Genomic DNA, 27443 nt, shown 5'->3' with positions numbered 1-27443 from the left:
GTGAAAAGTATTTGGACGTCCTAGTGACCAAATATGTCAAAATGAGCGCCAGATACAGTCCTATGAAACACGTTTTCCTGTAAACTCCTGGTTGGTTTGACCTTGATCCCACATTCATACCTGACAAAGCAATGTGATCAGTCATGCATCTAATTTTGATTGTCTAATTGTCTAAGACACCCTCTAAAAGTTGCATTACTTCGCCTAGCAATCTGTTGTTGCATTAGTCTGAAAGTTTCCCTAAGAATTGCCTTCACTGACAACCATGTCGCGTCGCTAGACGGCACCGTTCGGACGCCCTTGTGGAAAATCTCAGCAGGGGGGGGGGGGGGGGGAGTAAATTGACCCTCACACCCCCGAGCGCGTGTTAAACTAGCCGAGTACTGCACTCAATACACGCTGCAACCAATCGCGGACAGGGGCGTGCCGCCAAGGAAATGACTGCTCCCCGCTTTTCCAAGCGTATTATGTGAGAACGGAATGGCCAGGTCTTCCCTGAGCTCGACAGCAGCGTAAAAAACGCCCGGGAGCGTGCCCTAGTCCGCGGCATGACGTCACTGGCCGCCACCAAAGGCTGCCGGCCGCCAGTGTTTTCCCGGATGCTGCCGATTGTTGACACCTGGAAAGTTACTTAATCTGGAGCGAGTCATGGATGGCGTGCCGCACGACTACGAAGGTTAAAGGCTGTTAGCGCGTAGTGAAAAGTATCGTAAAACTCAGAGTAGCATTCTTCGCGATCAGTGTGTAGGTGCGAGCGAGCCCCATCGAGGGCAGTGTTAAACATTTTTTAGGACTTTCTAACGGGCTCTTACGATCTCACAGAGCTCCTGAGAGAACCGGCTGCTGGGTAAAGGCTCTTATGGTTTTTTGTGTATTAGCACCTCAGGACCAACGGTAAAGGTTAGACCGAAAACGCTGGTAGTGCTCTTGCCCCCCCCCCCCCCCTGAGTCTTAAGGCGAGGCTGATAACGGTGGTAGTGCCCTTGGCCCCCGAGTTTAAAGTGACGTGCCAGGAGGCGCCACAAACGAGCGAAAAAATCAATACAATGCACGTCAACAAGCTCAATGCATGTTATGCAAGTTCCTGAAGTTCGTGGTGGCGGGTACGCGGAAAGTGAAGTTGCTTCATAATTATCTGCGCCTGACATTACAAACTTTCTGCTTAGTTGTCTGTGTTTTTATACCAACTTTTGCAACTATTTACTTTGGCTGTGCACGAGGTATTAAGAGGATAGGTGATTTGCTTTTTTGACATCTTAAGTGGTAGCGTCTGTCTAGTGATAGATTATGAACATGTTCTGGATTCACCTGACTTGTGTTTCAAAAGTAACATTTTGCAGAATCTTTCTGAACCATTATCTTTCTTGAGGATGAGCACGACCCGAAACATTGAACATTATCAATATTATCGTTATTCAGCACTGCAACGTCGTTTAACCAGTATCTACAGGTGATCTTAAGACCGTTGACTTAACATGAGAACTTTCGCCTCAAATGCCGAAAAACCAGGAGCTGAAGGCCTTTCTTCCCTAAAGAAAGCGTCCACCTAATGGGGTGTATTTCAGAAGCATACTCCAGTGAAACCTCAGGACTAGTTAGCATTGGGTAGTGTCACTGTGGCACTGCCAAGGCGTAACACATACCAATGTAATGATTTCCGAGTCCAAATTATATGACCAATATTTTGTATCAGCACTACGTATCCTTCCGGCAACCGCGACCATCGTCGTCATGACAACCACAGTGCGCACCTCCACTGGTGCGAATAAAAGAACGTTTGCGATTGGTCCAGCAGGCAAGGGCCTGTTACCAGAGAGCGCACCAGTTGAAGTTTGGACCGGTGCGTTACATGGATCCTGTAATATTCCCATTCCCAATGCCGAAGTGCGCCTCGAAAAAAGCCATTGTGGTTAAGGCAAAGGGGGAAAAGTTAAAGCCATAGTAAAACGTTTCGTTTAATTCGCGGACAACAGCTTCATATTCGCATATCTTTTTGCCTAGCCAGGTTCTCAAGCTTTCATAGCATTTATTTCACAAACGTTTTGACACATTAATGTGTTGCAAACACTACATAACACCCACGTTGTTACAATCAAGGGAAAATAAATGTATTTATTTCACAATGGTGAGCAGGGTGCCAAATGAGATTTCTCTTGCTGGATTGGCTAAATCAAACCGAAATTCTGACGTATTCAGAAGGATTTCAAGAAACCGGCACCACTGAACAAATCGTACACGTCTGATGTAACAAAAAGTAAAGAGTACAAAAAAGGTGGGATGCTAGCTTCAACGCATGTCAACAGGCACAATTCCAACGCAGATATGAATTAAAGATGCAGGTCAAGCAGCCGCTAACACCCTGAGTCACGCTGAAGTGTTGTCCTGCGCAGTGGGGGGATGTTATGGCTTCAGCGATGTCGCTCCTCGGCGCCCCTCTGCCGGGCCGTCCGCGCGGACCCGCGGACCGCTCAGTTTCACCTGCTGGCAATGAGCTCGGACCACCTGAGGAAAGCGTGCACGGCTGCCCAAGCCCGGTTTATGGCCTCTCTGTCAAGCCAAGTAGAGAACTCGTGCCCAGGAATTCACGCATTATATGGCCATAACCTTTCCGCTTGAGGGTCTACGTTCAGGGAGACGTGTGACTGGAGTGCTAAAAATAGACTACATGCTGGTAAACGAGCGATTTGCGGTTAGCGGCATGGAATCTAGGAAACTTATGATGGGAAACTTTTATTAGCAAAGCCCAAATATTATGTTCAATCCCAGGTCTGAGCAAGCCTAGGCAAGTCTCCGCCGTCGCCGTTACGACGTAGAACGTGAAGCATTCAGATTAATCTGTCGAGACAGGGATGTATTAACACGCGCTTGGGTTGGGGGTGGGGAATTTGACCCCAAGGGTCTTTCCGGAATGGTTTCCGAATGGCGTGGCATAGCCGCGCCAATTTTGGTAGCTGAAGACAATCGAGTAGCGGATTGTTTGGTACAAAAATTACATGTTATTTGCAAGTTCCCTGACCTACAGCAGGTCAAAATCAGGCAACGGATTCAGCGAAGACAATATGCCGGGAATCGTTCAATCTGATGCAACGACGGAGTGCTAGGCGAAGGCATGCATCTCTGAGATTGTTTCTTAGGCACCATCATAATTGAATAAACAAATTCAACTGACCTAGTGTCAGGTATGAAGGTCAGACCAAGGTCAAACCCACTTGATTTATAGCTCTACAGCCTGCTGTTGGGAAGCATCAGGCGTTCACTTCGAATTTATGGATAACAGAAACCGCATTACACTTCTTTCGAAAACCTTTTTAAGATCAGAATAGGTCACTGACCTTGAATGACCCACGTCAACATTTTGCTATTAACAGCATACTGCCAAATGTAATCTTTGGCGCTTGTCCTAATGCAAAACTCAAAGCGTATTGTATGATTTTGGGCACCATGAACTGCTTAAGGTTTAACAAGGTCATCGACCTTAAATGGGCTCCAGTGACCTTTTGCTCGTAAGGGGTATCTAGATTCTGCAAGGCACTTTGGACACCAATCTGGAGTCTGACCTTGTTTGACGTTATTTGACTCGATGGTCATGACCTAGGAACCTAAAATCTTGACGAGTGAGTTCACATGCAAGTCAATATACCCCACAGGCCTGGTGATTCTAGCTTTCTTAGTTTCTGAGATCTCAGAGCGGGTCAAATCGACCCTCCACCCCAGCAAAGGGTATTTAACCGGTCACCCGGGCGCGTGTTGAAAGCCAAGTATCGCACACACGCTGAAGAACGCGGGCTAATATGTTAAATGAATTCGTTGTTCTATTACAGATTGTATTAATTTCGTTTCCGTCCTATGAAGAATGCTAATGACAGTTTGAAATTTGATATGCTTATCGCTTAAAAGGAGTATGTGAAGTCTGTTGTCTTTTTTCAAAAAACAGCCCCCCCCCCCATTCAATAAAATGTTCTCTCATCTATGGTATCAATGGTTGTGTACACTTTGCGGTACGAACTTAGCTCTGTTTAGGAGAGGAATTGCACCAATCAACGAGACGAAAAGTACCAGTACATGCGGCAACTAATGGCGCATCCGAGACAAACTGAAACAGCACAAAAGTCATGCTTCTACAACCTGCTAACGACAGGCCGTTGCTTTTGTGCCAAGTCCCTTCATTTCACGAGCGGCAAATAACTTCACATAACATCACATAACATCATAAACAGCTTTCACGCACACATTTCATAAAGCATTCTTTGAAGAAAATTCATGCGCAACAAAAGCTTCGAGAAGCGTGTATACGCTGCTGGCAAATAATCAATAACTTGCATATAACTAGGAATAAATTCACCGCACAGGTGCGAGCCTCTCAACCATAAACAACCAAGAGACAGGCGCGTTCGGCCGCGATAAAATCGTTCAATAAATTATTATCCCTCCGACAATTATCTACGGATACCTTTTTTCTTTTTACGTTTGGCAGGTCCCGAAATCATCTACTAGTTTGCTCACGGGTCGCCATGCCCAGTAAATGGTAGCAGGAAGGCATGGCGAAGAAAAAATTTCCCGCCTTGACCAAGTTTGAAAATTTCCGAGATTTGTCCTCGGCCTGGAAAATTACCAAATGCTGTTCCGAAAACAAATGAAACATTCTGGAGAGTTCTCCAAGATAAATTGCCGGCCAACCGCGGTGCACACTTCAAGCCCGCTGTAAGAAAATTTGTTTCGGATGGAATAATCATTCGGACTATTGTCCTCGTCTGGTATGGTATAATATGCGAGCTCAAACGTACTATGCTCATATAAATATCTGCTCACTTTACACCGGACGAGAACGACAGTCGGAACAATTTTTCCATCCATGATGCCAATGCCTCTTCTCAATCCTTCCTTAAAACTGCAAGCAAATACGTGTTCGCACAATGACAGCAATCGGGGTGTTTGAAATTTCCTATCAGTGCTGACGAAATCCGTAATGGGAAGACCATTCGCTAGCTATACGCTCGCAATATGAGCGGCGAATTAGTGGCGAAAAGCGCTTCGGGGTCGCCCGATAACTTTGTGCTGCCAGCAAAAATTTGGGGCATTTGAAATATCTGGCCAATGGAAGCGAGTTTGTAGAAAGAAAGGTTCCTAATCGATTTAAATTGAAATTCCGTACAATCCTACATGCAAAGTGCAAAATTTCAAGTGCAATAGACACACTCCTTTTAGGGAAAATTGTGTGATATGTTTTTATTGTCTCCTCAATTTTTTACTGGACACCAATGTGTTTGCTATGTCTTTTAGTTGTCCAGTTAAAGTGAATGTCTCCCATTTGAAGACATTGAAACGAGCATTGGTTATGATTACACAAGCTCACCTGTAACCATTTATATATTTTTAAGAGGAAAGGGCTGCTCTAAGCAACGCAGGTTATTCGATAAATATGCTTCTCAATACGTCATTGTTTGATTTCGTTGTCTTATCATCATCTTATTATCTTATCATCATCTTTCTAGCCTCCAGCTTTAACAAACGTGCCAACCAAGACAATACAGACGCGATTGGCGATCGCCGAAAATTGTCCTCATCACAGCCATCAAGTCAGTTGAGGGACGGCTTTCCATGACAGCCGCCGTCCGGGTTCATTTGATGACACGTGGTGATGTTCAGGCACAGCCTGCAGTTTGGGAAACCCAGTGCAGGCGCACAAGGCCATAATGCTCCGTTACGCTCCATAGCAGACAAACGGAGGCCAGAGGGGCCCTCTCGGCACTGAAAAGCTGCCTTCCAGCCAGCAAATATTATGACAGGCATGCGTTAGACAATCTCAGAAATTTTCTCTGTCTGTGTGATGCGTTATCTTTGGGTTCCGTGCCATAGTTTGTTTCCGGGCTTTCCAGCCCGCGGGCTTGCATCGTCTGTGAAAAAGAGTGGGCATTTCTAGCACCCGGCCTGTATGTGATTCCGGCTGGTCTGGGAACTAAATCCGGAATGGACCGACTTCCAACGGGTTCTAGGAAGAGCCGATTTCTTGAAAGGCCTGCGTCGACTCGGAATCGAAATTAAGCTTACTTAGGTCTGGTCACAAAACAGTGCATACCTTGTAGAACAAGTGTCTTGATGGGGATTTTGGGCGCCAAGCATCTCGCCTGTTGTGCTGCTCGGCAGTCACGCCGCGACTGGTGGGTGCGGTTCGCGTGCCGCGGAGGCATTTTGGAGGCGCATCGGTGGGCGTCCCGAGCATCGAGCGCGTTTCCACTGGGGAAGGGGCAATGCTAGCCCCTGTGCGACCGATCAGGAAGGAGGTGCCACACCTCAATCGTCCAGCGAGATATGCGAGACTGCGGGGTCTAAGCTCCGCTATCCACACCGCGTCGTGAGGCGATGGCGTTTACATGGCTTGGGAAACCGACAGTGGTAAAACAACGTGATGTGGAACGATGGGAACAGCTGTGTTTCTTACTGCAGGCCGCCGCGGGTCCAGCACCTGTGCCGTTAAAAACTGAAGTGGTTATGCCGTTGAGAACAAGTTTCGTGACCGCGATTTTCCCAATGGCTGTTCTGTTCCCGTTGGTGCTGGGTGCTGATGCCTGGCGGTGTGAGGTGCAAGCATATGACGAAGCCTCTCGTATTTAAGAAGGTGCAAAAGTTTCAAGATCGTTGGAGGATGCATTAGGATTAGCCGGCCACCTGTTCAATGCAGTTAGCTTCCAAGTTGAGGGGGCACTAATCTGATGTTCTCGGTTATAATCTTGCAAAATTGTTGAGATGAGGTGGTAGCTTACAGAGCGAATAATCGCACAGACCACCGTCTCCGCGGCTGCTGTTAATTTGTGCACAACGTTTTGGCCACTATCCGTCGGGCCGTCGTCAAAGTTCTGAGAAGGGCACGGACATGTTTAGCGCGTGGCCCCAGACACATCTCTGGCTCGAGGGCTGCTGAAGGCCTCGAACTTTGAACCAAGACTCCTGCGGCTGGCGGACCGGCGCCCTAACCACTTCCTCACTGCGAAGCGCATTTATCACGTGCGTTAGAAGTTCCAGTCTCCTGTCTCTCGCATTTGGTTATTGTTTGTTTAGCATGCGAACGGAGTCATTTTTTTAGAGAGAATGCGGCGCAAGTTACCACGCGCTCTTTGATTGAACAACGCGTCCTCTGATCGAGCAACGCGTTCTTTGATCGTTGGGAACTGCAGTGGCCAAGCTAGCACCCAGGAGCCAGCGTAACAACTGATATTCGAACTCTTGCGTTTACGGGCCGTTTATCACCCTGGTCCAAATTCTAAAAAAGTGGAAGTGGATTGTCTGACACAGATCATCTGAATTGCTGGGCTGACGTTTATTTGGAGCTTGCACGAGCGCAGACATGCACATGCTTAGGACACAAACATGGCTCAATCTACCCAGAACTTATTGGTGTCCGGACCCCGATGACCCCAGCGGCGGCCACGCCCACAGGATACGAGACATCTTCTTCTGCATCTTCTGAGAGCACTGCGCAGGAGCAAACTCGTAAACCGTCCGCTCAGGAAATGTTAGCGAAAGCGGAGAAGTGGCAAAACAAGCACCCACTGACTTGACGGCTCAAGGGCCATGTGGTGGTGATTCAGGGAACCGCGCCGCGATTGCAAATGCCTGATACAACGGTTGGTCCGCACGGCATCATCCTTGATGAGAAATCAGGTGTCATCACATGGCAGCACGCCTACCTGTAGTGCTGTAGCATGCTCAGGCTGTTGCCGAGCCGACCAGAGCACTTTGATCTGCACAAGGATATCATACTGTTTAGACGCAATGCAGCTGTAAAAACGAGTTTGCAGCGAGATTATCTCAGCAAACACTCCCCTGTAAATGGACCGACCCTCCACGGCCGCCCTGTCGAACCGGTGCGCCTGCGGAATTACCGACGGGCTTGACCTCCATTAACAAAAATGCTGCTGCACGGCATCATACGCGCGCCTGTAAGCCAACCGGCCGCCACAGCCGCCCCGCCGAAACACGGCCACCACCTCCGCCCCGTACGTCGGTCGTCCGGAGCCTCGCTGCGACCCTGGGGCGGTGCCATAAACCGCGGGCGTCCGCCGGGGCGGCCCATCGTGGACCCACGCTCCGCGAGGCAGCGGCCGACCACCGCACCGTAATTTGGCCTTGAGACTGGAGCTGCAAACCCACACGTGGCGGCGCACGACGAGGATTTTCGACGCGTGTGGCTCTCGGAACCGGACGACCTCGCGCCCGCAGCGCCCCTGGCGGCTGGCGGCGTAAGTAAGCGGTCAGCGATGGCCGCCGCGCTTGTCTGGTGGTGGGGCCAGGAGGAATGGTACCAGTGCTGCTTTAGCAACTACATTGCCAAATTTCTGAAGCATATTGCAGCGTCTTCTTTCAAGTGCTTCTTAATTCTTAATCGGGCTAAAACTTACGATATTGCGACACATTTCAACTCATTCAAAAGCCTCAGCTCATCTAGATTTATTGTTCCAAGCTTTCCGTGACCTCATGTATCTTCTAGCTTTTGTTAGTGGCGTTCTGCTTTGGTGTCCCTCAGTAGAAACAAAACCGGGCTACGCGCCATAAACTTGAGCACTAAGGCATGCCTGACACAGTATAAGCTAAGGTTTTGGCTAAAACTCTAGGTAACGACCAACATTCAGCCAATCCCTTGGTGAGAGGTGGTCATTTCAAGCTTAGTTATCTGGCATCACCGCCGGTATCAGACACTGACGGACTTAAATTTCTGTGGTGTCGATAAGATTGAGGAGAGTAAACAGCTCATAGATGTGAGCGTCGGTTGACAATTCGTATGAGGTTTTAAACTGAAATCACCGTGTTGAAATCATTTCGTGCAGTTCGCAGCCCTCCTTTTAAGACTTAAACCGCTCTAGTTTCTAAGCTACACGCCCTCAAAGATGTGCTAAGTGTTTCGTGGAGACGATTTCAAGGTCACCCAGGCATAACATGATGCCAAAATACGTCATTCAAATTCTGTTATTCCATGGGCCATGCGACGACCAAGGCCAAGACAAATATGATTGCTGAGTTGTTCATGTCTGGTGTTCGTGAGCACGATTTCGAGATATAACAGCCGCCACTTTGCTCTCAATCAATATTGTGCAAGGCACGATAACGTAATTAAACAAGGACGTATTGAAAAGCATATTTACTAAACAGTGAAATTGTTAAAGATACAAGTGAGTTTATTTCATATTTCATTATATCTCATGCATGCCTCAATATTCACAAATTTCAAACATACCGTTTCGAAGGATTTTCGCACCTTTTTGTACGTTTCACCTTTTGTTACATCAGACGCGATGTAGATTTGATCGGTACTACCATTTTTATCGAAATCCTACTGAATAGCTCAGAATTTTGATTTGAAGTAACCGACTCTACGGCAGGAATGCCATTTGACTCCATGCTCACCAGGACACCATGCTCCAGGACAGTCGTAAATTGTATGGGCCTTGCACTTTCCAACGTTTGTGCTCTGTAATGTTTGGCACACGCTAGTGTGTCAAAATAATTGCGCAATAAATGCTGCGAAAGCTTGAAACATTCTGTTCCAACAAAAAGATCTGCAAACATGAAGCTATTATCTCACGAATCAAAAGAAGTGTGGTACTATGACGTTGATTTCTTTCCTTTTATTATTTTATTATTTTATTTTGATATCTTCCCCTGACGATTTCTACTATGGTGTATACCACAGTGGCTCGTGGCGCACTTTGGTTTTAGGAATGACAGTAACGCATGCCCATGTGGCGCACTGATTCAAATTTCAACCAACCAATTTCTGGATGACTCGATCCTTTACGCGTTGGGCAATCACAAACTTTTTTATCCGCACGAATGCGCGAATGAGGCGGTTGGCATGACGACAGCGTCGCAGCCATCGTCCTAATGCCAATAAACCGCCAACCCTTCGCCCCCCCCCCCCCCCCCCTGTTGCATAGCACCATGCACGAACGGTTGAGAAATTAACCATATCTGGTGTGAACGAACTGAAAAATACCATGAGGTCTCCAAAACGAGCGTCGCAAACAGGGGCGCAGCCAGTCTTCATCAGAGGAGGGGCAGGGTAGACAAGGGTACCCCTGGAGGTGAAAGGTCCCCCAATAGTTTAGAGGCGCACGATTTTCCTTGTTTTATCTAATTCTTTCCTCTAACTGAAACAGGAGCCAGAAGCTACCAGAAGGGGTAGCTTTATTTACTGAAGACGACGAGCTGAAGTAAGAAGCACCAGGGGCGCATTATCCCTCTCGGTATGGAGCTGAAGGGCAATTCCGTATCAGTGCGGGCGTTATAAAAGGCTCTGCCATTTTTTTTTCTTTTGAAGTCCCATTGAATCCCTTGAGCGTAGGTTGTAGATGGAAATATAATAAACAAAGTTGCTGCAACATGTCTGACGCATGTTCATCTGGGGATGTTCAGCGTTCAGTCAGAATCGATTCATGGAAAACAAACTAATGCAACGCAGCTTTGAATATGCGCGCTTGTGAGTCTTGGCGAAACAGGGGAAACATACGACTCAGTCCCATCTTAAATGGTACGCATTCACTGCGAACGCGCTTGAAGACATCATTTCACGATGATCGTTCTTCGGCGCCTGGTGTCCGCCGTCTGGTATTATCTTCAGCGGCCCATACCGTTCGGTTCGATGAAAACTGCAAGGCCAGATATCAGCACCCTTGCTCCAAAGTTGCGGGCGCGCAGGCTCGAAGCTTTTATGTAAGCTTTTCACTTCTCGATTCCGCAGATTGATCTCTTCGCGCAAACATGCACCGGCCTTTTTCATCTTCTATCTCGTTCTGATCCGCTCTATTTAGCTCTAATGAGACCTGGCGACACGGGGCTGGGGCCTCTGGTGAATCCGGAGGCCCTAGGAAGGATACATCATGCGTTTGTCCTCTCCCTGACGCGGAAGGCTCTCTGACAGGGGCATTGGACCACTGATCGATACAGGGGCCGTCGTCGTCCCAAAAATATCTCTTATCGTCGCAGGTGTTCAACAATTGGAATAGAGACTACAGTTTGGCTTAATGAACTCTTAGCTGAAATGGGGTAGAGAGTCCCCTTCGGTACTGGGTCCCCTGGCTGACACAGCGTCTTCCATTGCCTTACTATGGACACTCATTAGAACTTACCACATCTCATTTCATTGTCAGGGGGCCCGGCAAACGCGAGGCCCTCTGGCATTCAGGGTCCCGGCACTGTCCCTATTCAGCAAATGCTCCTCTGGCCTTCTCGGGGCCCCTTGCTGACACAGGACTCCTGTTAAGCAATCTGAACTCCTCACCGACAAAGAGCCCTCGTTATTTCAGGTATGTACCCAATGTACGCGGATCGCGGATCCGACTATGGTGTTCCTGCTTGGAAAATGGCCCCCAGGTCTCAGACTGATACGGAGCCGACTGTTGGGTGTTAGTGGTCATCTGACTGACATTTGATGTCCCACCCCACGGGCCGAGGTCCTTAATGTGACCTACAGTGAGCCCTCGAGCCCTTCGGCCCTCCAATTTGATGGCCGATCTTTGACCCTTGATCGTCGGTTCTGAGAGGCCCTTCACCCGTGATACTGCGTTTGATGTAGACATTCTATTCACATTCAGCTGTTTATCTAACGGGATGGATATGATAATCCTACTGTAGTACACTTGTCCCACTATCCATGACTTTCTCTTCCAGAAGCACTAGACCGAACAAAATGTAAAACTCGTGCCGAAAATGGAGGTCTAGTGTCTGCATTTACTTCACGTTGAAGCTGATCATGCGCTGACCGTCGTGGAATGCTGGACACATTACAATACACCTCAAAATAACTCCTGCATTAAGCTCGCGTTATTGCTGCAGCGACACCGCGTTGTTTTTCGTGATACACCCCGGCTCGCCACCGGTGCGGCGCTCACCGTCGCGGTGGTCGTTTTGGTCTAAATTTCAATGACAGCTGACATATCACGAAACGGGTGAAATGCCATCACGCCGTCTACTGTCGCCTTTTTACTGGGTTCCAGCCTCCATCTGCGATGCTAATCTAGCTCGGGCGGCGGGGCCACTCACTGGCTGGCCACAAATGGCCTATCGCGGCTTAGAGTTAGTGAACAACGCGATCGGTTGGCCATAAAACCTAAGGATGTGATTCCATGCGGGAGATCTAGGAAGGTATGGGAGAGGCATCTTCTCTTTTGGAGCACCCCAGTATCAAAGGAAAGATGAATGCTTTCTAAAATCTTTCTTTTCATTTCTTTTCGTTAAAAAACTGTAGCAGTTGATTGTGTAAGAAATCCAATCAATATAAATATCTGGGTGGGCGCCCAGTGCGCGTCAACCAGCTTTGTCACTGATGTACGCGTCGCCCGCCGAATATATACTAAAGCGCCATACAATTGAGTCGTTCCGCTTGGCCGATGGCAAAAGCCATTTACTTTTGCGCCAAACAGATCATTACATGCCGCACCGTGACAGTCATCGCATGTAAATATTTACAGCTAGGCGACGTGTACAGCTAGTTGGTGATAGGTCGTCTAGGTCACCCTTTCTAGATGACCAAATGTTATGCGATGTGAGCGCCATGTGCTCCAACGACAAACAGGTCACAGGTGCCATATTCTCATTTGCAGTTAAAAGCAAAATTACATGCATTAACAACTTTACTTTGAAATGTTGCATAAACTATTTTGTTTTTTAGTTGAAACACGTAAGATCTTCGTGGAACACTGTGTTCGGCTCCCCAAATATCTTAGCAAAAAGATGTCTCATTTTAGTTTCAAGCCCTGCAATTAACATGAGATAATATATTGAGCAGGTAATCAAGCAAACATCCTGTTTTACCACCTGCTCAACACGTTGACAGCGACGGCTCTAACACATGCTAATGCGCTTGACGATTTTTCACAAATTCGCGCACTGGGTGGTGTTCACCGCTCAAATCTTCCTATTCTGCTTCGTTGGCCTCCTGGACTGTCTGTGACTTCCCTGGTGGACATGGTCGTTGAGATAGCCCCACAAAACGAAGTCGGGAGGTGGCGGTCATGGGATGAGCCATCCGTTCCAGGCCAGGTCGGCGACTGATCTGACTGATCTGACTGACTGATCACTTTGCCGCCGAAGCGTTCTTGGAACTGCTCTATTGATATGTGGGAACAGCGTGGTGTGGTCCACTTCTGTTGAAACCACTGACTATCGCGCCTGCACGCGTGTGAGCCTCCTAGATGCTGCCAGAACTTCCCAAAGACTTCGATGCACCTTTGAGTGTTTGATGTGGCCGTGCGGCTGTCACCTGTTTTGAACCAGAATGGTCCCATGAGACCACGCCTGGTTGTCGCCGTCCATACGGTACGCTTCACTGAGTGCAGGGGGCGCTGGAGTACGCTATCGGGCACGGTTACTCCTGGTGCACATTGTTCTTTGAGTTAGCATTGCCACTAATCAAAGCTTATGCCGCGTCAGTAAACCATAGGACATCAGGAAAGTTTGATCCTGCTTGCGCTTCTCAGAGAACCGCTGACACCTTGTCCTCCTTTGCTCCATGTCTTGGGGTCCGAGTTTTGGAAACGCCTCCGCATGCTATAGGTGGAGTTTTAGGTCTTTTCAGATTGTCGGGCGATCCAGTTCTGAACACTTCGAGCTCTTGGCAACAGTGAAGGGATTTTGTCGGGCTCCACGCGATTAACGACGGCGACGGCGGCGGTACTGGCCAGAGCTCTCTGAGAGTTTGGTCCTCCCGAATCAGTGTGCCCGCCTGGGCTGAAGAGTTCAGATTGAACAACGTTGTATGAGCTCTGAATTTATGCATCCAACGACAGACTCTCCGCCTCTTTTGATCTATTCAGATAAAAGGTTGTCTGTTTTTTATCTGTACCCAGACTAAACAAATGCAAGAATATTTTTTTTTACAAAAGCGGGCGTTTTGTCTGGGTGATTTTACCGTTCATAGCAGTCGCACACATATTCAGATGAATTTGCAAAATCAAACGCCCAAGATGATTTTAAGAGCTGGTGGCACGGTACATTTAGTTCGATCAAATATCAATGACACCCGTACTACTTACGCATGGCTGGCTGGTGTTACCTACAGAACACAATGCGGATGTTGGCAAATAATACTTTTTCGTTATGGTCATAGCATTCAGCATATTCAGCGTTCCCATTGTAAAGACGCAAGCATTTTTACACGTCAAGGGGATCCTGCACTTCACTGGCATGAAATACGTTGAAAAAGTCTAAAATATTTGTTGCCTTCCCTTCTTTCGGAGTCGTTACTCGAGTCGTTACCTTTTATTGCCAAAATTCGTGCAGTTGTTACCGCTTTCACTCTAAACTATTCAATGCAGGTAAGCTCGGTGACGCCATTTTGTTCTGGCTGTTACATCATGTATCGTGATAGTAAGTCATCTTGATCTATTTAGTTCTTAGATTTCACGATATTTAGCAGCCAACTTTAACTCATTTTGCCAAATCTTTTCCAAAAAGCCTCCCTAAAAAAGCCTAGAGCCACCAAGCTTTGAGGAAAATGAATGCGTTTCATGTAGTGCTTTGTCCTACGCATGAATGCACTCAGGAGGACGGTTTCCCATATAAATATAAAACATAGGAGTCTAAGAATCGTATGGACAACATCCAGAGCTTTTGGGGCACCAAAGTCGAGGGTGCCAGCATGTGAGTTTATTTGGCGACCTGGAAATGTATTCAGATTCATATCCAGATTGACATTGACCCGGAAGAGCACGTTTGATTAGCTTGAAAATCTGCGCAGAGATGCAGCGCGACTTTTTCATCACATTGATTGCAGCCACTAAGACGGCATGTAACTTGCCGTGGGTCCTACTCCTGTTACCAACTGATGACGCTGTGGCGGGTCTAAGTTAATTTAAAACGGACTACTTCGATTTTTGCAAAAACCTGCATAAAAGTGGATATTGACCTCTTGAACACGGCGAGCAAAATTAATGACACCCGCAAAACAAGCTCCACAAGGACCACAAGCTCGTTTGAATTGCGAACATGCATCTGAATATAAATCCAAATAATACGTTCAAGTTGCCAATTTAACGAACGTATGCCGAGAAAATCTGCGGAAATCTCTTCATTGCGGAATCCCAAATCGGCTCCTGGGTCAGTGGCAGGAGCAGATACTACACATATACTCGCCCCTCCCATGTGGTGCGTGTGCTGTGTATGCCGATGAAGAAAAATAACCCTGAACACTACCAAAACAAATTATTCACTGCTGACAATGCGTCATTTTCACCAGGAGCCGTGAAATAGCCATGTTCTGCTAAACTGCAGTGTTGTCTCGGTCCTACTAACGTAGACGATATTTCTATGAAGGAAAAGTGTAAAAATACAAAAACAGTATAAGGTTGTACGTAGCTTGGGGAAAATAAGTTCGGGCTGCTTTCCATCTTTCTGCGTGAAAGAGCTCGATTTCGGACGTGGAAACATCAAGATTAGCCCCATCACGGTTGGGGGGGGGGGGGGGCAAGCGCTTGTTCTGTCATCCCCCCTTGCTCCCGCACCTTTAAGTGCTAGTGTCTAAAGTCACTTCTGCAAAACATCTAACATTATTCGTCAAAACAGGAGTGAAACAGGTTCCCAGGGAACGCGGGAGTGACAGCCTCGCGAGGGGGCCCCGAATAAATGAAGCGGTTTGATTAAAAAGGAGCCAAGTGATGCGTCTTTGCAGTCAAAGTCCGGCTTCTGGACCGTCTAGGAACGGCCCACGCTGCGAGGAGAGGGGGGGGGGGGGAGACAGAGTTGAAAGCCAGCCATATCTCTGGGAAATTTTGACATTAATCCTATGGCGCTGCATGAAAAGAAACCGGGAAAAGTGACGCTCATCTCGGTATCTCCTAAGAGCAGATATGTGCCTGGAACCCAAAAGTGGATCCAGGATCCCATAGGATTACGCGTTAATGAGATCCTGTGCTCGGATCCTGGGATTTTTGGGGGTTCCAAGCACATGTCTGCAGTGGTGAGTTGGCAAGCCACTTGCCAAACGTTTATGTCCTCCATAGGGCGCTAAATGAGCCCCCGTCATTTATACATCAGTTCGCACGTGAATGCAGGAAAGCTCATTGTATCCTCGCGCACTTCGGTGGCATTGCGATCTTGGAGAGATATTTATTCTGAGCTAGCTTTGCTTTCAGTTGGAACCGAAGTGAACACCCCGCCATCTGCCAGGGCCTCGGGTGGAAACAGTGATAATCTAAGCCGTTGCGAGAACGTTACGATGCGCGGACAAGAACACATTTTGACTGTGTTTCCTGCATGACTCCCGACCAATCCAAAGCGAAAGCGAACGAAGCGATCTTCAAATGGCAGATCAGGCGTGATTACGATGCGTCTTCAGAAGACTAAGAGATGCACATATCGTCGAGTTTGTTATGACTCATTTCACATTTACGTATGTTGACGGTCATTATTGGACCCCTCACGAGGGAGGAAATAAATGGAACAGACAAGAGAATGCTGGGAAAGGACTTAACATAATATTAGGATAGTATATGCTTCGAACAGTTGGCCTGTGTAGAATATACACAAATTCGCTTATTTCCTTTGGAGAAAAAGCTATTTAGTATTAAACCTATTGGAAAGATTGCGCAAAGCATGGCGCTTCCTAGAACGCATTCGATCAACAAAGCCTCGTGACCGTGACCAATCTCGTGAAGTTCTGAAAGATTTTTATTTTTCATGATAATCAACGTTCAATATACCAGGGTGTGCTGGTAAAGGAAGTGTTCCACCTTTGGGACATATTTTAAAAGCATACTCTGCTGAAACCTCAGCACCAGTTGCGTCTAATAATAGCACTGGGTAGTGCCATTGCAACATCGTCAATACATAACAACACCAATTTGCACTAGTTTAGAGTCCAAATTACGCCGTTAACGCTTCGTTATAGCACTATGCTTCCTCCATGCAGTCGCGGCCACTGTCGTCATGACAACCACCGTGCGCACCTCTACTGTTGCGAATGTAAGAGCGCTTTGTGCTTGGGCCGACGGGCGGCAAGGGCCTGTTTCCGAGAAGCAAGCTGGTAGCAATTTTAACCAGCGCGTCACTTTGGACCATGTGTTACCCCCACTCCCAAAGCCAAAGTGCTCCTCGGAAAGAGCCACCGTGGTTAACGCCATAGGGGAGAAATCGAAACCACAGCATAACGTTTCATTGAATTCGGGGAATAATAGTGTCATGTTCCCATCTTTTTAGTCTAGACAGTACTTCAAGCTTTCGTAGCCTTTGCTCCACGAACAGTTGGGCGCATTGGTGTCCTGCAAACGTAAAACACACACGCGTTGACAAAAGCTAGACACATGAAACGCATTACTTTCATGGTGGTGAACAGGGAGTCAAATGAGATTTGTCTTGCGGAAGCTGCTACTTCAAATAAAAATTATAAGTTTTTGAGAGGAATTTGGAGAAAACTGGCAATATGCATCAAGTCATACGCGTGTAGTCCGACAATAACTGAAAGGTGCAAAAAGGGTGGGACACTCCCTCATCAGGGATACTCCCCTAAGTGGCGTCATCAGTCAAGGACTTTTTATATTATGGGAATGTCTGACATTCTAAGGCAGTACTCACGACCTCGACTGAACAAGGAGAAAATAATGCTAAAAAAACCTAAACCGTATGTAAGACGGGCACATTTTGAATCTGTGCAGACTATGCCAATAAAAGTGTGCTTGAATAATCAGTTGTTCGGGCTTACGTATCTAAGCATTTGATAAAATGGTATGCTTAGTGCCTCTCGAAGGAATGGCGGCTAGCCTGAAATACCCGATGACACGCATTGAACTCTAAGTTAGGAATACACTCCTTAAAAACATCAGTGCAATCATTCCCACACATACCAACACCCAACACCCGACACCATGCAAAGGGCCCCGAAGCACAAATGGCTGGCTCCAAGGCTTTGACGACGACTCGTATCGAATACATAAGACTAGAAAACAGTTGGCTTCTTGGAACCAGTGTTCACTCTGCCGTACTTATTAACTTGCTACGGGACAACAGTGTTCAAAAGCAGCGGCTATGCGACCATTTCTTAACACATGTTGCCTGAAACAACGCCGCTTAAATCATGCGCTAAGACGACGTTTGTGTGTCGTGCCTCGGACGCGGATTATGGATGTGCAGGGAGCTCCGTATCTCGAGGTCTGTGAGATCTTGTACCGTTGATAATATTTCCACTTTAAAGTCGATATTTGCTGCATTATGCTCACTGCCGCGTTTCCTAATATCACGTGTCCCCGTAATGGTGTGTCCGCTCACCGTTAATGCGTTAAGGGGTGCCCCAGGTGTTCATTAAACCGGTCTCGAATATTACCTTTCTTTCGTCATGCATGGGAAAGCTTATATGGCATATCTCTTCTGCCTCTATCATGCTACGTTCTTCTGTGTGTAACTTCCTTTAAGCCTACTAACGGAAGTATAGCATTTAATTAATATTGCTACGTTTTTATATGACGCTCTGGGATATCCAGGACGATCGGACTAGAATGAGCTCGAAACCATGACCACTAGTCCACGTTACCCTAGTCGCGCGAACCACTCAGTCGCACGGAGCTCTTCGCCTGTTTTCACCGCTCGTCCTGTCTAAGCGGGAGTTTCCGTCGGCGAATATGTTCACTTCACCTTTTCGCAGCTTCTTTGCATACCTCACTTGGATTAACACCGAGCAGCATATGGACAGGGTCGAAGAGAGTGTCTGGGTGTTCGTTCTCACGGAAAAGGACGCAATTTTTGTAGACGGCGCTCACGCGCCTGGAGCTCAGAGGAAACGCACGCCGCTCTCCGCTTGTGTGATGTAGGACTGATCTGCTTACAGGAATGGGGTTCACCAAACTGGGATGCAGCAGAATCAGAGTGGTCATGAGTTTAAAGTGAAGTTATAGGGTGTTGCTACCATTTGATTGTACTGAAAAAAAAACGCCAAGGGACGGGATTGCTTGAGTTCAGGACGTCAATGACAGAGTTTTTAACAGCCAACACTACCTACATAAGCTGCTAGAGGATTGTGTTTGACTAGCAAACATTCCTATCGATTTTCAATTCATACGGCTAAAACAGACCTTAAGGAGTGCTTTTACAAGGGGAACTACTTCAGTCATTGGCACGCATGAATTGTCTTCTTCCGTTACAAAAACTACGCTAAAGACGCTATAACGTTGGGGAAACCGCCCACTCCCGCAAAAACAAGTTAAGATGGCGCGTTCTCACTCCCCCCTCTCCTCTCCGAAGTGGAGAACACGAATTTGAGAATGTTTCATAGCATGATGATCAGGCATGTTTCATTCTCTACCTCCCGAAATTTACTACCACAATTAGCGCCGTTGTTGATGGCTGCTGCCTGTGGTGGAGAGCGACTATTGGCGACCGACGCTCTGGAAAGTCAAACACCGCGCAAGAAGTGTAGGCCACTCCGCGAAGGTGTGTGCAATCATCCGAAACCTATTAGATAGTTTCAAAGAACAATGTAATTTCGCCGTCGTCCTAGCCCAGGAGCGCGGTTTTGCATTTAGTTGGAGAGCCTCCATCACGACTCCCACCCATACGCTGTCGTCAGCCCCCCGTTTCGAGAGAACGGACGTGGGCCGTTCGTGAAGAAGTCGACTTGGCCTGAAAGGGGGAGTAGGTTTAGTCCTTTTCCCCTGACACATTCACCCAAATGGCTCCGTAAAACTACATCGCTGCGACCGACGACGCTCTGCGACGACATTTAGCAATACCTTTTAGGTAAAAACAGCTCCATAATAGTGTGAAATACATTTTTCAACCGGACATCCGTGGGGGTTTCCGCGTGAAGTTTTATTCATCCGGCGATATCGGTGTTCAGATCTGGGCAGCAAGAAGTTTTCCTCGTCTGAGGCAGAACAGCTGGGCTTGCACGTGAAAGCAAGCCGACAAAACGTCACAAACATGGGACAACGCTTCTGTTTACCGAAGTGCCTTGTCAGCATAAGGTGTTTGAGACAAGCGACCAGTTGCTAGCAAGTCGGGTTCAGCCAATTTTATGTCATTTGGCATGTTACTTATCATCGCCCGAAACGGGCGAGGTGATCGGTCATTCAGACTCGTGCCGGCCGTCCAGACACGCCAAGCATTCCCCGATCGCCATGCCGTGCGGAATCGCACACGTCACGGTTTTGCCTGCCTGACTGCCATGATTAATCGCCGTCGCTTTCAACGCCGGTCCTAAGGAGCTCGATCTGTCCCGGCGGCCGACGCTCCATCCGTGTTAGCGATAGCGGCCGTCGTCAGCGACGCATCGCACAGCGTTCCGGTGCGCCGGCGACGCCACCCATCCACGCACGCCTACGCCGACGCCGACGCCGGCGCCGACGCCGACGCCGACGGTAGAGGAGCGTCCGTGCACGCGCCGCCGAGCGTCCTCCCGGGCGCTGATCATGCTCGCGCCGACCCGGTTATCCCGCTGGTCACGGGCGGCCGGCAACCATGCCGAAGCCACGTGCCGGCGACCCGGACCGGGCCAGCACCCCACGCGTGTGAGCGCGGCCGACTGCTATTCTTGGCCCGAGGCGGCTGTGGCGCCCTCCATGGGCCAGCCGCCACGTGTCGAAAATCCTCGTGCAGCGCCGTCATGACCTTCCTGCACCAGAAGTTCATGCCGGCCGCCTGACCCTACGTAAGGTCCACGCCAGCTGTTCGCCAGGCGCCGCGGTCCGGCCGCCGGCCCTGCTCCGCAGCAGGGGTCAGGGGTCAGCTCGTGACCGGAGCGAGGCGCCTCCTCCAGGGAGATCAGTGAGGGCACGCCCGACACCCCACCCCCTCTCTGGAGCTGAATCACGCCCCGACGTCACGGCCATTGGAGACGAAGCTTCGACGCCTGGAGCGATAAAATATGCTACTGCGCGGCTGATCGGCGCACAGCGAGGTCAGGCTGCGCAGATGTGACGTGGTGTGCCAATGGTTATAATATGTGACGTGGTGTGCCGTATGGTCACGAGAGGGTTTGAACACCGAGGCAGGCACCACGGTATTCTGAAGAGCATGGAACCGCGATTCGTGCCAACTGGAGTACGGCTCGTCAAACGGAGCCTGAAATAATTAATATATTAATATTAACCTTACGCTCAACTTGTTCCGATTTCCCACTACAATCGGACACCTGTCGTAATGCAAGGAATTTTTAGTTGCCAGCCTCATTTCCTGAAATTTGTAGCCGTCGCGTGTTCGTTTACACGCCGGGGCTGCGCCAAATATGCGAATGACGTCAATGCATGTCCTTCAGACGGCCGTAATGCTCTAAACAATTAATGAGGTGCTCGACCGTGGGTGGCGTCACAAGGGGATGGGTCGAAGGTGGGGATGAGGAACGCGTTTATGTTCCCAACGATCTTTCGGATCTTAATATCCGATCACTATGCCTATTTTGTTGCATCACAAGAGTCAACCCAAATTGCCGCACGTCCTCTCACTCCTTTGCCCCATTCCCCCACCCCGGCCCCGTCCCAATCGCCGAACGATAGCGCCCTCTGAGTGTGTTGCAGGAGTTATGCCCCATACGGACAATAGTGGCTGCAACGCAAACACAGGCTATGCCCAAAAATGCATTGCTGACAACGCGTTGCAGTTGGGTTAATACCTAATAAGCAGGCATAGTTCTGATACTCCCAGAACGAAAAAAAGCTCCGTCGCCGCTGCAAGTTGTCTTGCCGGTGATCGGCTGGAAAACATTGTGGAGAAAGATGCGTGCTATATTCCCAGCTCTTGAGCGGCGCTCGCCTCTGTTTTTTTCTGGCTTTTCTCCTCCGTTTACGAAGGGCTGCGGCATCATATTTGCGGTAATCGTATCCACTTTAACGAAAAAAGAAAACCACATCGAGGAGCGCGTATTGCACACCTTCGTCCCATTTATTTTCGTAACGGGGATGCGGATGCGGTAGTTTTGCGACAGAAATGGTTTGACCCCCTGCGCCATAACGCGCATGGCATCCAGTCGCATCGAAATCGCATTTAATCATCGTGCGTCAGTGGCGGTTGCCGGCGGAGAGGTCGTCCGCTGAAGGTGCTGTCATTACTGCATGTAGCCATCTTTCTTTTTTATGCAGCACGGTATGTGATAGCCCGGCACACGAATTGCATTCAAGCCCCGGAGCCGAACGTCTTGGACCATATTAGGCTTTTCGTTATCTCTTTGTGCACTGCATTCTGGCTTTCTCAGTTCGAAACTTTGCACCAATGCGAAACATTTCCGTTGAAACGAATGCAATTTCAGGGCATGAGTGGGGGCGCTGCAACACGATTAGGGTCTTTGTTGATATGAAGCTTCCCGGACAGCTGGATCCCGATCACCACGACCTGCACATTGATCGGTCCGTTGAACCGCAGTAGATGGCCAGGCTGATGCAGGAAAATCGCACACTCGTGAGCAAATACGCGCCAGACATTGGAAGGGGGATGAGCACGAAAAACGCTTCCCTTGCACCGCATGGAAAGAAACATCTGAAGAATCCTGATCTCCCTTTTCTCAGTCCCGTCTGGGCGGCGTGATGGTAAGCACGTCTGCCTCCCCACACAGCGTGAATCATACGCACTGGGCTGGAGCTTCATCGCCTTGGCGTTTTCGGTTCCCATCCAAGGCGTCCCAGTTCCCCGGCAAGAAGCGGAAAACATTTCCACCGGGCGCTCGTGTTGTGGCCTTAAATGACACACTAAACATCTCCGGGACCGTTTAACCACCAGGTCCTCGAAAAAATTGGTCCGCGGGTTGGACAACTTGGCTGGGCTTCGTCGCATTGTTCATGCCACACGCTGGGCTTGGCAATGGGTCCGACCCGGCGGCACCTAAGCACACAATGCCGTGCACCGCTAAATTGTTTCAGACCATCTGTTGACCACTGCAAAGGCTCTGTTTCTTTATGTGAACCCTGGCGTTCTGGGAAGGCCAGGGGAGGCCAAACTGCACAGTAATGCTATGCCGCGGGAGAGGAAAACTGAACGTTATCGCGAGAGCGCAGCTGATGAACTCCCACCGGCTGCATTTATGTTGAGGAAGTTCAGCGGCAGATACTGCAAGAGTGCAGAGCGACCGCAATATTGAAGCTCGCGGGTATCAACGAGTATGCGTCAGTTTTCCGTGCGGAAGCGAAGACCCCACCGACTACGGTGGTGAAAATTGCACAGTGCATTAATAAGTGTCCCACCTTTGGGGCATATTCCAAAAACACACTGATGAAACCTACAGCTACGTCTAATCATAGCACTGGGTAGTGCCATTGTAGCATCGTCAACACATAATAAGAATAACAGTTTTAGTTATTGTTTAGTCAAAATTGCACTGCCAACGCTTTGCAACAATACGGTTCTTCCCTGCAGTCGCGACCACCGTCGTCATGACAACCACCGTGCGCACCCCCACTGGTGCGAATAAAAGCATATTTGTGACAACCCAGTAGACAAGGGCCTGCTAGCGAGAAGCACACTGGTTGATGTTTGAACCAGTGCATCATACGCATAATATGATACTCCCATTTCCAAAGCCCTGCGCCTCGAAAAGACCCACTGTGGTTAACGCCATTGGAGAAAAATCAAAGCCATAGGATAAGGTTCCATTAAATTCGCAGGATAATACACACATCTTTTTGTCTAACAAGAGTGCTTCATGCTTTCGTAGCATTTATTACGCAAGCGCTTTTACCTATCAATGTGTTGCAAACATTACAGATCCCAAACGTTGAAAAGAGCAATACAAAATTGATGTATTACTTTCGTAGTGGTGACTAGGGAGCTAAATAAGTTTTCTCCCACAGGATCGGCTACTTCAAATCGAAATTCTGAGCTATTCAGATCGATTTTGAGAAAACTGACATTACTGAAGAAGTCATACCCGTCGGATGTTACAAGAAGTGAAAAGTACAAAAAAGTATGATGCTTTCCTTGAAAACACATGCTCTGATTAGCAGGTGTGAAAGAAGTGCCTTACGTAGTAAGCATTTCTGTGTTTCAAGCTAGAATTAAACTTTTTTGGACACAATGTCAGTCAAGACCATCCCAGCAATGGTTGCAGCGCTTCACCTTGTTTCGCGTGACAAGCACAGCGTTATTTGGTAAGTCAATTAGGCATACGGTCTGGAATTTTATCTTCGGTTCGACGGGAGTTTGCAAATGAGGGGTGACAGCAGAGAACAGAAACGTTCGTTCGTCACATTCCTGTCACCAGAGAAAATGAGGGCATGCAAGAATACAAAATGTGATGAATAGACTACGAATGAAATAAAATAAAAAACGGAAAAATAGCTCGAAAAAAATAGCTGACGAAAAAAATAGCTCCGAATAGCTTACGGCGATAATATATTTTCCAAGTCAGACCCGGTAGGCAGGTGCGAGAGTTTCGAGGGAGAAGATATGGAGCGCGTGCGAGACTTGCCACGCTTCGGGGTGTCCGCAGCGCAGACTGACCCCGATCACGTGACCCAAGTGGAGGCCATGATCATAGAAGATCGTCGTGTACCTTTTGGCCAGATAGGTCAGAAAATCGATACGACTAAAGGGGCAGTCCACCGTGTCATTCATGTAGTCTGAATATCTCCGAAGCTGCCTCGAGGTACGTGCCAAAGCAGCCGTCTGGTGAGCAGAAGGAAGAAAGGCTCCGGTCAGCACTGGAGGGCATACACTGCAATGTTATCAAGAGAAGGGAGAGCAGTCTGAGGAGTCAACGGTCACCACAGATGAAAGCTGGTTTCCGCTGTTTAAACCAGGGACCATGGGGCCGTCGATACAAATATAAATCGCTGCCCAGATTGAATTGCGGTTTTCATTCATGGCAACCACATCTCTACACATTTGTACGCGCGAACTGCCACGTAGCTAGAGGCGTAGGATCAGCGGTCAGTGGCTAGGGACGGGAATCAGCGGTCAGTGGGCAGGGGCGGAGGATCATCCATCAGTGGCTGGGGGCGAAGGATCAATGGTCAGTGGCCAGGGGGAGGATCAGCGGTCAGTGGCTAGGGGCATGGGATCACCGGTCAGTGGCTAGGAGCATGGGATCACCGGTCAGTGGCCAGGGGCGGAGGATCCACGGCCAGTCGCTAAGGATGATGGATCAATGGTCAGTGGCCAGGGGCGGAGAATCAGCGGTCAGTGGCCAGGGGCGGAGAGTCAGCGGTCAGTGGCCAGGGGCGGAGTATCAGCGGTCAGTGGCTAGGGGCGGTAGGTCAGCGGTCAGTGGCTAGGGGCGGTAGATCAGCCGACAGTGGCTAGGGGCGGTGAGTCAGCGGTCAGTGACTAGGGGCGGTAGATCAGCCGACAGTGGCTAGGGGCGGTAGATCAGCCGACAGTGACTAGGGGGCGGTAGATCAGCCGACAGTGGCTAGGGGCGGTAGATCAGCCGACAGTGGCTAGGGGCGGTAGATCAGCCGACAGTGACTAGGGGCGGTAGATCAGCCGACAGTGGCTAGGGGCGGTGGGTAGACGGTCATGGGAGCGGAAGGCAGACGTGTCCGAGCCTCTGAAAACGATCTAGCTTAGTAGCGGTGCATGGAAACAAATGCTTAAAGACTTCAGGTACATTTTTTGTCTCAGTTCTGTTGCTTTGGTGTTACTTCCGAGCGAATTATACCACTCACTTGAACGTTGTAATGCCAAGTCATGCGAGGATCTAGTCGACCAGGTTATGCCGTCGAATCAAAGTAGTGTTGTTGGCTTTCTCGTAGATACTGAGTTTTAAACTTTTCATTATTTTCTTGGAATATTATGTCATCAGGTACGTATGTGCTACACTCAGCAGGGGTGTAGGCTCCAATCCAGTTGGGGGAGGGGAGCTGTGGCTCCTCCCAACTTGGCTCGAGACTTCCCCAGCTCTGCGATAAGAGTGGGCCAAGTTCGTGGAAAACCACGTTTGGTGACTTTTATGGGGAGGACTTCGTTATTTTCCGCTGCTTAGCCTAACCCCCCAACTCATTTTGCGAAACCAACTCATGTTTTTTTACACAATTAGCCCATAACCACTTTTCATTATACTAAGAGAGGTCAAACAACGTTGCCTTGATTGCATGCGTGGCCAACAAAGAGAAATATGTCATCTGACATTCTCGTAACATAGCTGGGGAGTATCAATATCCATCAAATTACAGCATCATGCCAATGGTATGTTATTTAGAAGCCTCCTTTTGCAACGGCGATTCGTGCGTTCACAAATGGCATAGCACTTCAGATAATCGCAAGTCATCATAACACGGAAATGATTTTTTACGAGTTTCGTCGTATGCGGGTACTTATCATCGATAGGAGTGCCTAGTGTTCTAGCGCGCGAATTTGGTCGTTAGTGGGCTGCTTTTTGGAAATGTCCAGGCTTGATAAAGATCGAGGTCGAGAGTTGCCCTTTAATGAAAGTTAAGCTGTGATGGGATTGTGGGGTCTTAGTGCTCTGCTTGACGGATTCCTGCGATTTTTAAACTTGCCATCTGTTTTCTGAAAGTGATATTCGAACTTTCTTGCTGTCTAGGTAAGATCCGAGTCTTCACCTGAATCCTTACATGGATCCGCGATTCGAAAATAATGCCGACATTTGGCATCCATGTGGTCGGTTCTCAACCACCCCACATTACAATAACGAACAAGCTAAGCATCTTACCTACACTAACCACGAGCTTTCACAGGGGTCGCCGTCCCATTTTCGCCCCACGTCCAGCTCAATTTCGCATGCAGGGTGTCCCAAAAGTATCTTGACACCCATTCCTTGTGCATTTGGCCGCTGCTGCTGTCTGCACTACCGCGGGACGAATCTGCCGCCCACTGGTAACCGGCTTGATTTGTCGTCGACCCAGACCAATCACAGTCGTCTTCGCAGGGCATAATCGGGTTAACATGGAGGAGCGGTTCCGTGAACTCTTTTCGCCGAGATGAAGGTCGCGCAAGGTCACGCCGAGAGAGGCTGTTCGCGGCCGAAGTGTCGAATTTATTGGGGGAGATGCTAGGCGGGTTGTGGTTGCAGAGGGCTTGCAGCCTCCCGCCAAGTGTAAATGTGCAGTGGTGGAGATGTTTGAAAGATAACCACTGGCGGTCGAAGAGAAAACTGACCGACCTGCTGCAGCCGGCAGGGTGGCGAAAATCGTCTGTGGCAAGACCGAGGGCAGGAGTGGCGACAGCGTGCGCCAGTCAGCAACAAGCTTTGGCAGAGATCGCCGTCGCATTTTTCCCCACGTCTAGTCTGATCTCGCGCAATGGAATGTCCGATCCCGTAAAGTATGCATTGTGGAGAAGGATACCCGGTGTCCAAGTCAAACGCATACAGGCTTATGAGCATTCTCCTCTTTGCACCCGCGCAAAACTTCAGAACAGCCCAAAATCACAGAAAAATCAGGACAATCAAGGCTGAAATGTTGCAGTAACGTTAAAACGTGATTGTTCATGACTCTGCGCGCGTATCTTGAGCGTTGGGTCGATCTTCAAAGTTTAGCATCGGCCAAGTCGTCAAAACGGCTATATTTCGGCAAAATCAAGCG

This window comes from Pollicipes pollicipes, unplaced genomic scaffold, assembly GCF_011947565.3.
Source record: "Pollicipes pollicipes isolate AB1234 unplaced genomic scaffold, Ppol_2.1 Scaffold_3087;HRSCAF=3621_pilon_pilon_pilon, whole genome shotgun sequence".
Classification (NCBI taxonomy): domain Eukaryota; kingdom Metazoa; phylum Arthropoda; class Thecostraca; order Pollicipedomorpha; family Pollicipedidae; genus Pollicipes; species Pollicipes pollicipes.
Note: the sequence above shows the minus strand (reverse complement) of the source record.